Consider the following 14,401-nt stretch of genomic DNA (forward strand, 5'->3'; position numbering starts at 1 on the left):
AATCTCTCATTGGTTTTTGATACCATCGACCATGGTATCCTCCTGGATCAACTCCATGGGATGAGCATCGGAGGCACCGTGTTACAGTGGCTCTGGTCCTACCTGCAGGGCCAATTTCAGAGCGTTACATTGGGTGACCATTCCTCGGCCCCCTGGCAATTGAACTATGGGGTTCCACAGGGTACCATCTTGTCCCCAATTTTATTTAACATCTATATGAAGCCACTGGGGATGGTTGCTAGGAGACTTGGAGCCAAGTGCCATCAGTATGCTGATGACACACAGCTCTATCTCCGTGTGACATCTGAATCAGGAGAGGCTGTGCAAGTATTGGACCAGTGCCTGAACTCAGTAATGGGCTGGATGAGGGCCAATAAACTGAAACTGAATCCTGGCAAGACAGAAGCCCTGAGGGTGAGTGGTTCCCAAGTCTGGGAGATAGGCTCATTGCCTGTTCTGGATGGTGTTGTACTCCCTCTGAAAGATCAGGTCCATAGTTTCGGGGTACTCCTAGATCCATCACTGATGCTGGAAGCCCAAGTGGCCATGGCAGCTTGGAGTGCCTTTCACCAGCTTCAGCTGGTTCGACAGCTAAGGCCTCTCCTAGACAGGGATAGCTTGGCCTCAGTGGTACAGGCGCTAGTAACCTCAAGACTGGATTACTGCAATGCGCTCCAAGGGGCAGCTGCCCTTAAGGCTGCTCCAGAAGCTGGAGCTAGCGCAGAACACAGCAGCTCATCTGTTGTCAGGAGCTGCCCCTTTCTGACGTGTAACTCCTTTGCTGAGGGAACTGCACTGGCTGCCTATTTGCTACTGGACCAGGTTTAAGGTTTTAGTACTCATGTACAAAGCCCTAAACAACTCAGGACCAGGATACCTGAGAGAGCGCCTTCTCACTTACCAACCTGCCCAGTCACTGAGGTCACTGGAGGGCTTGCTCCTGGTGGTTCCACATGGACCTATGGCCCGATTGGAGTCCAGTGGGAGAAGAGCCTTCAGCGTGGCTGCCCCCTTTCTTTGGAATTTCTGCCCCTGGACGTCAGGTAGGCACCAACACTGTGTTGTTTCCACTACCTCCTGAAAGCAGCACTCTTCCAGGAGGCATTCCTTAATTGCCCAGTTACAGTTTTTATTGGGGCTGTGTTTTTAAACAAGTGTAATTCTAATGTGGTGTTTAAATCATTTTATGCTCCTACTATTTTATCTTCTGTGTTCACCGCTCCGAAATCTGTACTAGATACGGAGCAGTATATAAATATTGTAATTAAATAAAATAAATACTAGCATTAAAAAATGCTCCTACAAAATCCTTCCAGATATTCCAAGACTATTCTCTGTCTCACATTCACATTTTGATTGATTGACTGATTTCTGTGCTACATGTTTATACCACCTTTCTACAAATGAACTCAGGCAGGTTTACAGTTTAACATGATGGCATACAATCTAATAGATACAATACAAATACGAAAAGGGACAGAGAGGGAAGAGAAAATTAAGCAAATTCAAATACTAGTTCCAGGTACCCCAAAAAGCTGTGCTGGCTAAATTGGGGTGCCCAATTTAGCCTGCACAGGAGTAGTCCCTTGGGCTGGAGGCTGTGCCCCCCTGTCCTACATCATGGTACATAACTGACATAATGACAAAGTGGAACAGCCACTGAGGGAGACTATTGTGGGGCAGGAGGAGCTAAATGTTGGTCTCAGCTGAGTTGATGGAGAGGGCCTCGCTGTCTCGTCTCTTTCCTCAGACATAATAGGGTTCAAACTTGGGTTACAAGGCAGTCTGTGTTGGAAGGGATGTGTAAACGAAGGACATTTTTCCACGCATGATGGGGAATCTATAAAAACGTGGCCTGCTATACTGACCCTGATTGGCTGCATCATGGACTACTGAGAGCCCTTTTAGATCCAGCTTCTGTTTTGCTGCATTACAATATCAGTGGGTGAACCCTAAGTCAATGTCTGCCCTTAAAACTTATTTACCATTGGCAGCTAAGCTAGAGTTGGCTCTAAGATCATACCTAAGGACCTTCAAGGACATCTGCCAGAGCCTTTCAATGAATCCCTTCAGAGGTGATATTTACATCAAAACTAAAGAAAAGGCCTTTTTGGAAGTGGTGCCCCCACTATTGAATGCTCTCCTCAAGGAGGATGATCACCTGGCACCAATGTTTTTGGCTTTTAGGTCAGGATTTAGTTCTCCTAAATCAGGGCTAGGCAACATTTTTGGGCCATGGGCACCTTTGGCAACTTGAGAAACTTACCTGGGCACCACCACAAAATGGGCACTGACAGAAACCAATTTCATATCAATCCCAGTTGCTGCTGATAAGAAAATGTGTTAATTCTTTTTTAAGTGGGAGGGGTAGGGCAGATTGGCAGATGTCTGGGAGCTATTTGGTGCCCATGGGCATCACATTGCCTATCCTGCCTAGCTATTTTAGGCATCTTTTTAAAGTATTGTTGCTCTCTGCATTAATATTTTATACTTTTATTATGATTTAATTTTTGTAAACTACCCTAGAATCTCTCCTGATGAAGGATTTAAATGTTTTAAATAAATTGATTAAGAAGAAAAGTTGACCAAAAGGTGAAACAAATCCCACCCTCCTTATAACCTTATCTTGCTCTTATTAGCAACAATTCTATCTGGCTCCAACTGAGGGAAAGATGATACAGGATGGCTCACTCGATAGGTTTAGGTGGCCCAACTGCCATTTTGCTCCTCCTCTTCCTGAACTGTCATCTAATAGCAACCATTCCAGCTGGCTGCACCTGAGGAAGATGTGAGGTGGCATGGTCCACCATTTGACTGGGACCAAGCACTCTTCCTCTCCCAGAGCTGTCCCCTCAGTGGCCATTACACTTGTTCATTACACTTGTTCATTACCTAACTGGAAAGGTCTGGTACCTGAATGTTCTTGTTTTCCTCTGCCCTCCTGTTCCCCTTTCTTTTTCTGTTGTGTCTTTTTGACTGAAAGCCTGAGGGCACAAAGTGTCCCATTTTTAAAACTTTGTACAGCACCTAGAAAATGTTAGGCACTTTATAAATATATAATCCCCAAATGGTTCAGCAAAATGTGACATTTTCTCATTGCTGGATAAAATAATGCACCACATTAAAATTATTATGGGCAGTCCTCATTACATTATAGTTTTTAGATATACACAACAGAAGAAATTATTCATTGTGAATCTTTTAGGTTGTATCCTCTCAGGTCATAGACCTGTCCTTCTTTATAGAATGCACATGATGGTGGTAGATGATAGATAGATAGATAGATAGATAGATAGATAGATAGATAGATAGATAGATAACTAACAAAATAGGGGACAGGGGCATCTCTACCAGATACCTCTAGATAGAAGGAAAGAAGTAGATTTATGCCCATCTGCCATAATAATTTACTCATGGACATTTCCGTTCATATTATTTTACTTACGTGTGGCCATATTTCTAAAGCAGATGAATGAATCCACATAAATCTGTGAATGACTGGACTGAACGGTGGGAAAACTCATATGCACATTTATGAATGAATAATTACTGAATTTAAAGAGTGCAACCTAAATGCTGATAATATACTTCTGCATCTTGGACCCGCATGTCTAATAGATCTTTGTAAAGACAACCTGTCAAACTTTTAAAAGTTGGCCCAAAGTCTATTTTGTCAAATAATTGCTGCAAAAAATGTCCACTCAAGGCAATCAAAAGCCTTTTTGGTATTTAGAGGGCCATGAATGCATCTGATAATTTGTTGTGCTTACTGTGATTAATGCTATTTAGGGCATTATGGATATTTTCTTCTAGATCTCTTGTGAATATAAATCACACCTAGTCTTTGTTGATGTAGCATGAAATGAATAATTCTCCATTTTAGCCAATATGAGGGGACGGGCAGGGCGGAACACTTCATATTCTAGATAAGAAGAGAAATTGGTCAATATGTTTCTCTTTTTAAAGGATCTTTAGCTGGTTTTAATATGACTATTATTTTCATGCTTCTGATAGGGAAATGCATCCAAAGAGAGGTATCCCTGTTTTTTACCTGTTTGATGGTGATATCCTCTTCAGTTCTGTTTGACTGTGATTTCCCTATCAGTAACATCTTTTGCTTTAAAAAGCTTCTGTTCCCCTTCCTAATTTGACCTGTGCACCATTCAGATAATTATCAGTTTCATCTAAATCCAAGTTTTCAGCTGAGTGTAAATTATAATTAAAATTTAAAAATGATTAAACTATGTATTTTAATGTAGACATTACTTCCGCAGGAGCACTTTTTATTGCTGTGTCATTGGACTTGCTTTGTTGCCATGGCAAAGGTCCTTTTCATAATGATTTTGGTTTAGGTAAATTGAAGCTTTCTCCACTTTGGCAGTGTCCAATAAGGATCATTTCTCTTAAGCAGCAATTATTTGCTTGTAAATCTGATTGCATGGATTGTGTTTATGTTTGGCTTCCAGCCTAGCTAACTCTGCTGTAAGGTTTTGCTTGTCCCTCTCCTTATTGTGGGAAGCTGCACTGATTAAACGCCTTCTGCATAGTACTCCAATCTGTCTGACAAGATACAACAGGAGTATTGGTGATCTCCAAAATTGCATTCAGTCTCTTCCCTTGGTTGTCTTGACATTTGCTCATCATGGAATAACAATCAGTTTATGGTCCAGTTTCTCAGACCCACAGTCTGAATCCTGTTTCTAATGCTTGGGCTCAGAAATGGAAAATGCAAAGTAATAACAAAGAAAGGGATGCATTGGAGGTTGTGCAGAGTTTCTTGCTCTCATCACCACAACATACATGAGGGACTGGGGGAGCAAGATTGAAACAAGTCCTACTATGGCTCAGCCCCAGAACCTGTTAATGTATAAAGCCTCTGCTGGAATATTTTGAACTAAAATAAAGACATCAGCAGCTTTGAACTCATGCAGTGTTTTCCCCTATCATTGTGGGACCAAACATGTGAACACCCTGCTTATAGCAGTCACTTTTTCTTCTCTTGTGCCTCTGTTAGCTCCTTGCTCATAGTATGTACTCATGTCCTGCTACTGGGCTGCCTTTAGACATCTGGTTGGCCACTGTGGGCACAGTATGCTGGGCTAGATAGACCAGATCTGATTTGATCTGATCCAGCATTGCTCTTATGTTTTTATACCAATTATCTGATTTGTTCCTCCTGAGCAGAACCTGAATTTGACACACCATTTTACAAGCCACCAACAAGCCACCCAGAGATGCAAGGAACTCAGTTGGTAGACCACATGCTTTCCATGCTTAAGGTCCCCAGTTCAGTCCCTAATATTTCCACCCCAAATATCTCAGTAACATGGCTGGGAAACATCCTTACCTGGGACTTTGGAGGGCTGCTGCCAGTTAGCATTGACTAGTGGTGTAGCAGTACATTTTGAAGTGTAAGCACTCATCATGAGATTGCAGATTTGATTGCATTAATCTGCCTCCCTCTGTCTTGCAAATTAGAAAAGGAGAAAAAACACACACCCAGGTTCCGGGGGAAGTGTCTGAAAAGTTCATTTAAAATTACTGCAAGTCCTGCTTTTAGTGAGTGTTTGTCAACAGTCCAACAATATAAAGTTATCTGGCAAATTCAGGAGGACAAAGGTAGCAGTGGTGTAGTGGTAAATTCTGAGGTACAGGTGCTTATTTTGACAGTCCCCATAACCAAGTCCCCAGGAAGAGTCCAAAGATTCAGGCAGCTTTGTTGATCCATATCAACAAACCAGTTCTAGCAGTTTTCATCTCAACCAAGCCAGGAGCAGGTCTTTTGTAAAGCTAATGGGTCTTCAATGTCCATTCCAGACCAAGCCACCCCCAAATACTTTACATTACCAACAAGGAACAATATATTGTTGCTGGGAAAATTAATTACTCCAGTTACTGTGAGAACTGAAGTTAAGCTCAGGGATTGCAACTAAGCTCAGAGAGAACAGGGAATTCTGAGCAGGGTGACAGATAATGTCAGCATCCCTGCTAACAAGAAGGTGGAGAAAAGGAGTGATACGTCCCTCCAAACCCTGGTTCCACTACACCTTTGGGCTTAGCGACTGCCTGTTCTGCTACATGGTGACATGGTGACATTTTTGTCTTTAAGCAGAGATTTGGGACAGAGGGAGAATAAGCAATAAACTGGCATGCAATCTGTTTCTAATTGCCAAAAAACAGACAAAATGCACTCTTTCATAAATCTAAGACAGAAGCAGAGGGTGGCATAGCAAATGCTTGCAAGTGTCTGGAGGCAGCACACTGTCTTTTGGCAGGTGCCACAAGGACACGTGGAGAAGGAGGGAAGCACCCGCACACGGCTGTTTCTTCTAAACGGCAAGGAGTAGTCTGCGTTGTATGTCAAAATGAGAAGGTCGGCCAGCGAGATGCCAGTCACTTTGCAGAGAAGCATTTCACAAAACATGGGCTGCCAAATGTCATCAGGTTTGTGGTCGGGGGCTGGTAGATAGGTCTGGGTGTGTTGCTGAAACGAAATAATGCAACTTCAGAAGCAGTCATGGAGCTTAAAGAGTGGTGGGCAGAACTGATTTTGTCATCCCTATTTTAATAATACTAATGTTTCTGACAAAAGAAAGAAAAGGGAGGGAGAGAGGGAGAGAGGGAGGGAGGGAGGAAGGGAGAAAGAGAGAGAGAGAAAGAGAGAGAGAGAGAAAGAAAGAAAGAAAGAAAGAAAGAAAGAAAGAAAGAGAGAATTGTGGCCTCTAGTAGTGATCTGTAGACCTTTGTCATCTTGATTCTCCAGTGTTATATAACAGAATCTCCTGGTTTAGTTATGCACAAGCCTGGTGCTGTCCCTCATCTTCCCGCAAATGACCTGAGATTCTATATCAGCTTCTTCCACTGGCCACCTGGAATTTGGGCCAGCCACATCATATAAGAGGGCTTCATGGAGCTGCCAATGTTCATGACAGAGAGTGTGAGCCAAGAGCCATATCCCAGCAATCTCTCCATTGTTTCAGGGGATCTTGGAGATGCCACTTGTTGATTCGCTCTTGCAACTGCTTCATCCTTTGGGCCATTTCATGCTGGAGCATGGCAAGTACTTTGCTTAGCCACTTCCTTCAGGCACATAGCAAGCTATATAATGGGGGGAGAGGGGAGCATCTGAACAATCTGAAGAACTGTTTGGTGCTGTATTTATAGGCTCATTCTACTACAGGATGCAGGTGGGGGAACTACATGCCCCCAAATAAACTTTTTTAAAATCCCCGCATTTGGAGAGTTAGGACATGATGGAATAAAGATCTAGCTTAGACTTCTGCTTGACTTTTACATGCAGACAGTTTTAACTGGGAGGAAGGAATATTCCAGCGATTTCCCACATGTAGTATAGTCCATGGAGGACTATAGCATGTCTTTTTTAATGCTTGATTTATCTCTAAATACAGATGGTTGCTGCCCTATTGATCTGAAAAAGTATTCACTGATTCCCATATTTCTTTTTGATTTGGTAAAGGCATCACAAGATTGTTTCACCATATCCACTCTGTGTGGTGATTTTGTGTGTCTGTGTGAATGCACCCCTACACAAAGATGGCTATTTTACCACATTTTGGGAAAGACTTAAAAGAAGTAGCAGGCTCCAAAAGTTGGCAGATACATATGGGTGGAATGCTAATGTAAGTAAAGCATGAGAAGTTCAGATACAAACAAGTGTGTTATTTATGGATAGCTATGGCAACATGAAGAGTCGGACACGACTGAACGACCGAACAACAACAACAACAATGGCAACTAGGGGCTGCAATTGGAAGGACACATAAAAAGCTGAAATCGGTTACCAAAAAATTAAGCCATAGTAAGTGGTGAAAGCAAACAGATAGGTGCTATTGTCTAAGAGGGAGAAGAAGGTCTATGCTGTAGTCATGTTTATTCTTACATAAAATGATCCAAAGCTTGGTGGTAGAAGCTAGCTTTGCATGCATAGGGTAATATCTAATTTTAGTCCTAGGTAGAGAAGACCCATTGAAATGAATGTGACTTAAGTTAATTGTGACTAGCTTAAGTCTCATTCATTTCAGTGACTCTATTCTTCATAGGACTAACATTGGATACTATCGATAAGGTCCCAGATTCAATCCCTGGCAACTCCATGTTTGCTTTTGTTAAGCTAGATAGCAAGATTGAGAGAGACTCCGCGATCCCAGAGAGTCACTGCCATGAGAATAGATAGTACAGGGATAGAGCGATCAGTGGTTTTACTCCATATAAGGCAGTTTCCAAGATTTAGCTGTGCTACAGGAGCACTAGCATAAGCTGTAAGGAAGATAAGAAGAGCCATGCTGGATCAGGCCAAGGGTCCATCTAGTCCAGCATTCTGTTCACACAGTAGCCAATTAGCTGCCCACGGGAAACCTACAAGCAGGACCTAAGTGCAACAGCACCCTCCCGCCCATGTTCCTCAGCAACTGGTGTGCATAGGCATACTACCTCTAAAGGATTTGGTTTGTTGTTTTTAAATGGGAATTGTATTCTTAGGATGCTGTCAATAGAAGAGGGAGAAGGGCTCTTCAGCCTTAGGCTTCTGCCCTGTACCTTAATGCTAAGTATGTGGGGACAGGCTGTATTTGCTGAGTGATGAGGGGAAAGCACCTTGCACATGCTCAGAGGTGATTTCTACCAAACATGACATCTCATGTTTGAGTGGCCAGAATAGTTGGGATTTTTTTTAAGGCTGCTTCTCAAAAATCCACAGATAAAATACTTATCCTCTTTCAAATATGTGAAGGACTTAAAATGCAACCTCTATTTACTGCTGTATCAGTGCAGGGGGGTGGGGGGCTCATCATTCTGATGCTGACAAAGTAGCAAGCAAGCAAGCTAAACAGGGGCAGTTGAATCAGTTATGCTCCAAAGTGATTTTGAGCACTGTGATCAGAATCCCTTTTATGAGTTCGGGAGACTTTTCTTTTCTGATTAGAGTGTGCAGCTGCTCAAAAGAAAGTGATGCCTATTTGACGGGGAGCAGACACAATGCAGGCACTCATACCCTCAATAGAGGCCATTGTTCAGAAAAAATACTGCGACTGGAAATGCCCAGATGCGAATGGAACTAGTTTCTCATTCATGGTTCACTGTCACACTTGTTTATCTTGTTGTGCTCTCAGAATGGAAGTGGCAGTTCTTAAGCACTTTGTAGATGAAACACATTCATGCCTTTGTTTCAGGACTGTCCACAACTCTGCTCCCTTGTCTCAGAGCCCCCCCACACACACACTTTTTTCCTTGGGACTGCCACTCTTTTAGCCAACAAAGTGATGTGGCTGCAAAAAAGGCAAATGCTATTTTGGGCTGCATTAATAGATGTATAGTTTCCAAATCACGTCAAGTACTAGTTCCCCTCTACTCAGCACTGGTTAGGCCTCATCTGGAGTACTGTGTCCAGTTCTGAGCACCACACTTTAAGAAGGATGCAGGCAAGATGGGGAGGGTTCAGAGGAGGGCAACGAAGATGATCAGGGGACTGGAAACAAAGCCCTATGAGGAGAGACGGAAAGAACTGGGCATATTTAGCCTGGAGAAGAGAAGACTGAGGGGAGATATGATAGCGCCGTTCAAGTACTTGAAAGGTTGTCACAGAGAGGAAGGCCAGGATCTCTTCTCGATCATCCCAGAGTGCAGGACATGGAATAATGGGCTCAACTTGCAGGAAGCCTGATTCCGGCTGAACATCAGGAAAACCTTCTTGACTGTTAGAGCAATACAACAATGGAACCAATACCCTAGTGGGCTCTCCCACACTGGAGGCATTCGAGGTGAAGCTGGACAGCCATCTGCCAGGGGTGCTTTGACTTGGATTCCTGCATTGAGCAGGGGGTTGGACTCGATGGTCTTATAGGCCCCTTCCAACCCTACCATTCTATGATTCTACTTTGAGCCAGCATATTAGCTATGTGTATGCCACAACTAAATGTAGTGGAGGCTGGTAACCCTGATGTCAATGGGGCTGTAAATCTGCTCTAGGTTTCAGTCAGTACCAACCAGAACTCTAACGGAGCTATCCAAGGTGCTGAACGCAATCCCCAACATGGGTTCAGCTCCTTGGATACCTTCTTTAGAGTTCTGACTGGTTCTGACTGAGACCCAGAATGGATACACAGCCCCACTGACCTTGGAGGTACCAGCCCTTCCTACCTAAATGGGTCTCAGAGCATGCAATCTTTAGAACAAGGATGGGCAACAGAATGTAAGAAGAGACCTGCTAGGCAATTTTAGACCCTAGACATAACGGTCTTACACACACACACACACCCTTTAGAGCTGGGATAACGATGGCAATTTTCTTTTCCCCGCTCCACCGCCATTCCATGCTTTACAACTGCTTGAACTCACCTAAATCATAGCACCATCAGGACTACAGGAATAAAATAGAGTTCGCTTCTGCTGCCCTAATACTAAACACATTAACTTGGGAATATTTGCGTAGCCTATCACGTGAATGAAAAGCGGGGACGCAAATGGTGTCCTGGACGCCATTTGCGGCCGTAAAGGTCTTTGTTTAAGCTAAATGCAGCCAGTTACAGCTGCATTTACCTCAAACTAAGACCTTTATGGCCGCAAATGGCATCCTGGATACCATTTGCGTCCACAATCAGTCCCCTTCAGCCAGCAATATGACATGGCGGCTGTATCACTGGCGCTTCGGAGCTGGCTGGCGGCTCTGCGGAATTGCTGCAGAGCAGAGCTGGCCGAAGAGGATTCCGGGGTGAGGAACGGATTGCCTCCCCCTCCCACAGGTGGATTCCCCACGGACCGGCAGGTAGGGAATCTGCCCATCCCTAGAACTGAACATCATCAAATGCGTAGGAGTGAGAAAGCAAGGAGGCTTGCTCTCCACCCCCTCTCCCCTGCCCGCTCAGTGAAGCGTTTAAAATCAGTGAAGCTTTTAAAATCTTTGCACTTCCATACATAACACCATCCTTATGCTCCCCTCCCCACTCAGTGAATATTTAAAAGGACAGGCAGTGACACCATCCTTTCAAAGCAGCTCTCCACTCCTGTGCTCAGTGAATATTTAAAGGGGAGGCAGCAATTGTGGGCAGGACTGAAACAGCATCCTTCCAAAGCAGCAGGGCTGACTCCCATCCCCAAGGCAATGAGTAACTTCCGGGTAGACATAAACCCCACCCCATGCAACTCTCCCCTTCATGGATCACTGCCTTGTTGTGGCAAAGGGGCTTGCATAACTCAGTGAAGCCATAAGCTATGCCGTGCAGGGCCACCCAAGACAGACAGGTCATGGCAGAGAGTTCTGACAAAATGTGGTCCACTGGAGAAGGAAATGGCAACCCACTCCAGTATTCTTGCCAAGAAAACCCCATGGAACGTATCACAAGGCTAAAAGATAAGACGCCGGAAGATGAGCCCCTCAGGTCGGAAGGTGTCCAATATACTACTGGGGAAGAGCAGAGGGAATTTCCAAGTAGCGCCAGAAAGAGTGAAGTGGCTGGGCCAAAGCCGAAAGGACACTCAGCTGTGGATGTGTCTGGTGGTGAAAAGAAAGTCCGATGCTGTAAAGAACAATATTGTCTAGGAACCTGGAATGTAAGATCAATGAATCAAGGTAAGCTGGAGGTGGTCAAACATGAGATGGCAAGACTGAACATCGACATCTTGGGAATCAGCGAACTAAAATGGACAGGCATGGGCGAATTTAATTCAAGTGACCATCATATCTACTACTGTGGGCAAGAATCCCTTAGAAGAAATGGAGTAGCACTCATAGTCAACAAAAGGGTGGGAAAAGCAGTACTGGGGTACAATCTCAAAAACGATAGAATGATCTCAGTACGAATCCAAGGCAAACCATTCAACATCACAGTAATTCAAGTCTATGCCCCAACCACTGAGGCCGAAGAAGCTGAGGTTGATGGGTTCTATGAAGACCTACAACACCTTCTAGAACTAACACCAAAAAAAGATGTCTTCTTCATCATAGGGGATTGGAATGCTAAAGCAGGAAGTCAAGAAATCACCGGGATAACAGGCAAACATGGCCTTGGTATACAAAATGAAGCAGGACAAAAGCTAATAGAGTTTTGCCAAGAGAACACGCTGATCATAGCAAACACTCTTTTCCAACAGCACAAGAGACGACTCTACACATGGACATCACCAGATGGTCAATATCGAAATCAGATTGATTATGTCCTTTGCAGCCAAAGATGGAGGAGCTCTGAGCGCCGAAGAATTGATGCTTTCGGACTGTGGTGCTAGAGAAGACTCTTACGAGTCCCCTGGTCTGCAAGGAGGTCAGATCAGTCAATCCTTAAGGAAATCAACCCTGAGTGCTCATTGGAAGGACAGATACTGAAGCTGAAGCTCAAATATTTTGGCCACCTAATGCGAAGAGAAAACTCTCTGGAAAAGACCCTGATGCTGGGAAAGACTGAAGGCAAAAGGAGAAGGGGATGGCAGAGGATGAGATGGCTAGATAGCATCACCGATGCAATGCACATGAACTTGAGCACACTCCGGGAGAGAGCGCAGGACAGGAAGGCCTGGTGTGCTATGGTCCATGGGGTCACGAAGAGTCGGACACAACTGAACGACTGAACAACATGCAACTCTTCCCTTCCGCAAATCAGCACCACTTCTAGCAGCCCGCGCTGAAGTCAGCTGAGGTCACATGGACACCCAAACTGCACTGAAACTGCTGTAACTGGAAAACCCGCCACAAATAGAGTTAAAAAACCACCCACATTTAGGGCAAGAAATGCCACATTACGTACGGGGAAGGTCGTACATCATCTGACATGATCGACTTGGGGATGAAGCAGAACCAGAGTAAAAGCCTGGTGTAGATGAGTCCCAGGTAGGGTTGGAAAAATTCCTGCATGGAACCCTAGTGAGCCGCTGCCAGTCAGTGTCGACAAAGGTGGGCTAGATGGACCAATAGCGTGACTCAGTATAAGGCAGCTTCCTACATTTCTAACCATTTTTCCTATCATCCCCTACTATTCTATGAATTCTGATTTGTTCAACAACTGGTGGCAACCTCAAACTTTGATCTAGACATTTAAAACAACTAGCCTCTTAACAGAACAGGACATAAATTTGATTAAATACATTGTTGTTCAGTCGTTAAGTCATATCCGACTCTTCGTGACCCCATAGCACACCAGGCCGTCCTGTCCTGCGCTCTCTCCCGGAGCGTGCTCAAGTCCATATTCATTGCATCAGTGATGCTATCCAGCCATCTCATCCTCTGCCGTTCCCTTCTCCTTTTGCCTTCAGTCTTTCCCAGCATCAGGGTCTTTTCCAGGGAGTTTTCTCTTCACATTAGGTGGCCAAAATATTTCAGCTTCAGCTTCAGGATCTGTCCTTCCAATGAGCAGTCAGGGTTGATTTCCTTTAGGATGGACTGATTTGACCTCCTTGCAGTCCAGGGGACTCGTAAGAGTCTTCTCCAGCACCACAGTTCGCAATCCTTCAGCACTCAGCCTTCCTTATAGTCCAGCTCTCACAGCCATATGTAACTACTGGGAAAACCATAGCTTTGATTAGATGGATCTTTGTCGGCAAGGTGATGTCTCTGCTTCTTACTATGCTGTCTAGGTTTGCCATAGCTTTCCTCCCAAGGAGCAAGCGTCTTTTAATTTCATGGCTACAGTCACCGTCTGTGGTGATCTTGGAGCCCAAGAAAATAAAATCTGTCACTGCTTCCATTTCTTCCCCGTCTATATGCCAGGAAGTGATGGGGCCAGATGCCATGATCTTAGTTGTTTTAATGTTGAGTTTCAAGCCAGCTTTTGCACTCTCCACTTTCACCCTCAACAAGAGGCTCTTGAGATCCTCTTCGCTTTCTGCCATTAGGGTGGTATCGTCTGTGTATCTGAGGTTGTTGATAATTCTCCTGGCAATCTTAATTCCGACCTGTGATTCATCCAACCCGGCGTTTCTCATGATGTACTCTGTATATAAGTTAAATAAGCAGGGCGACAATATGCAGCCTTGTCGTACTCCTTTCCCAATTTTGAACCAATCGGTTGTTCCATGTCTGGTTCTTACTGCTGCTTCTTGACCCTCGTACAGGTTTCTCAGGAGACAGGTAAGGTGGTCTGGTACTCCCATCTCTTTAAGAATTTGCCAGAGTTTGTTGTGATCCACACAATCAAAGGCTTTAGCATAGTCAATGAAGCAGAAATAGACATTTTTCTGGAATTCTCTTGCTTTCTCCAGGATCCAGCGAACGTTGGCCATTTGATCTCTAGTTCCTCTACCTCTTTGAAACCCAGCTTGTATTTCTGGTAGTTCTCGGTGCATATGCTGCTGAAGCCTAGCTTGTAGGATTTTGAGCATCACCTTGCTGGCATGTGAAATGAGCGCAATTGTACGGTAGTTTGCACACTCTTTGGCATTGCCCTTCTTTGGAATTGGA

This window comes from Heloderma suspectum, chromosome 4 (assembly GCF_057233095.1).
Source record: "Heloderma suspectum isolate Gila_16-S chromosome 4, 16-S_ref, whole genome shotgun sequence".
Taxonomy (NCBI): Eukaryota; Metazoa; Chordata; class Lepidosauria; order Squamata; family Helodermatidae; genus Heloderma; species Heloderma suspectum.